Source organism: Aulostomus chinensis, chromosome 16 (assembly GCF_037954235.1).
Source record: "Aulostomus chinensis isolate RoL2024-O1b breed Wild chromosome 16, RoL_Achi_v1.0, whole genome shotgun sequence".
Lineage (NCBI taxonomy): Eukaryota > Metazoa > Chordata > Actinopteri > Syngnathiformes > Aulostomidae > Aulostomus > Aulostomus chinensis.
Genome location: NC_141335.1, coordinates 26,037,973 through 26,039,858, shown reverse-complemented (window position 1 = coordinate 26,039,858; position 1,886 = coordinate 26,037,973). Strand labels below are relative to the sequence as shown.

The 1,886-nt window shown below is 48.7% G+C and overlaps 1 long non-coding RNA gene across 1 annotated transcript; it reads right to left on the bottom strand.

Annotated features, from left to right (window-relative positions):
• Window positions 1-367: 367 nt before the first annotated feature.
• Window positions 368-1,521, bottom strand: LOC147248005 (uncharacterized). Its single transcript, XR_015109503.1, has 4 exons — window positions 1,198-1,521; window positions 967-1,096; window positions 697-882; window positions 368-606 (listed from the first exon to the last, which is right to left on the bottom strand). It is a non-coding gene; the product is annotated as an uncharacterized LOC147248005 (long non-coding RNA).
• Window positions 1,522-1,886: the final 365 nt, after the last annotated feature.

The window sequence follows — 1,886 nt, the reverse complement described above, 5'->3', positions numbered from 1 at the left end:
ACTGCTGGCTGCTACCGAGCCAGTAATTATGACTGGGATGGAGGCATCGGCGGCGCTCCAGTCACAGCCCAGATATTACTGAATTATTTCCCCACTGCTGCGTTGTTGCTGGGGCTTAATGGCCTGAAGGGCTGCAGCAGTAAACTGTTCAAGTCAATTACAAGCCTAAGTTGACCTCCTGCCATCAGTGTGGCAGCCAGTGGCGCTGCATTAGCGCTTCGTCTCCAGTGACAGGAGCCGACGTCGTTCTCACCGTGAGCAGAAGGCAGCAAACCGCGTGCACACATTCTCTCCCATGTTTCTCAGGTTCTGAAGATGAAAAAGAGGAGGAAAAGGTGGAAAAAAGACTGTGAGCTGTATTAAATCATTTGTTTAAGACTGTAAGTGTGTGGCGACGTCAAACAGTTCTGGAAAGTCTGTGAAAACCTCTGAAGGCCCTGCAGGCGTTGCCACTGCGAGGTCACGCCAGAGCCACGGAGGCTCTTTGTGCTGCTGCTTCAGGCTAAAATCTACACGTGTGCAGCCTCCCTCAGTGAAGACATCAAACCACAGACAATTATGGCGAAAGGGAAAACTGAAACTCTACAGCGAGCGCCGCTGGAGAACCTGCGAAGATGAAAAATGCATGTCAGTGGTGAAAAATCCCAGCCCCCCTGGGGGGGCGCTGGAGCTATGAACCACAAGAAAGAGATTAACCAATGTGGCTGTGTGGGAGAGGTGAGCTCCCTGCTCTCCTCCTCTCTCCCCCTCCAACGCTTCATCTCGAGAATGATTTATTTTTTAATAAATGTTTCGTGACAGGTGTGATTTAATGGAGCAAATAATTTGTGTCACGGTGAAAGGCCCGAAGGACAGGTTGTTCTCACGCTGATGGATTCACTGCTGGTGACAAGAAAAGAAACATTTTATATAATATTATATATAATCGAATATATTACATTTGGTGCCATTAGCTGCCTCCCGTACTTCTGTGAAAAGTCTTGTTTCTACTTGTTTGAGCATCAGGCTGAATGTGATGTATCAGTTGCTGACAGGTGAAGCGCCACCGAAGCGGCTGAGGCAGCCACACGAGCTAACAAACGGCCGCTTCCAAGTTCTAATCAAAGAGGAGATCATTCACAATCCTCAGCTAAGACTGGGAACAGATGGTGTGAAACAAACACCCCTTTTACAGGCTGCTCTCTGGCTAGAACGTACCAAGATGTTCCCCTTCAGGAGGATATCAAAATTGGAAACGGGGAGAGAAAACTTCTTTTATATCCATCAATCTGAAGAGAGAAATCGGGGGGACGGCTTCAAGCTCCGTGTCATCAATCTATCAACGTCAGAGAGGAAATCAGGAGGATTGCTCTTAACACTGGTTCCCCACTACCATCTTTAGGATTCTTATCTCCCGTCTGTTCAGGCTGCTTCCTCTGTCAGCTCATGAGGCATCAGCCAGCTCCCGCGCTCCGTCTCTGCACCAACCCCTGCAGGGAAAAGGGACGGGCATTCAGCTGGTTGATTGTCAGGGCCATTATGTCCCCCCTAAACATCCCACAGTCCCCCGCTTCCACAATTCCGCCCATTAACAAGGAGGTTTGCTTTCCACTTCCCCCTTTGATGTGTCACACTCTGCTGCAGATTTGTTTTTAATATGTGTGACAGAATCCACTTAACTGGTAGTGGGAGGAAGTGAGAAGCCTGCTGGATGGAGCAACAGCTGTCATTTCATCCACATTCGCGTGTCTGATGTTAAAGCACATTTAACTGCAGACAGATCCTCCAAAGAGACGACTGCTCATGTGTAACCAAGAGAGTGCGGCAGACTCAAGGGACAAATCAAGATAAACAAGTGCACGGCCGAGATCCTTGAATATTGAGACCACAAGCACGTGAACCACTTC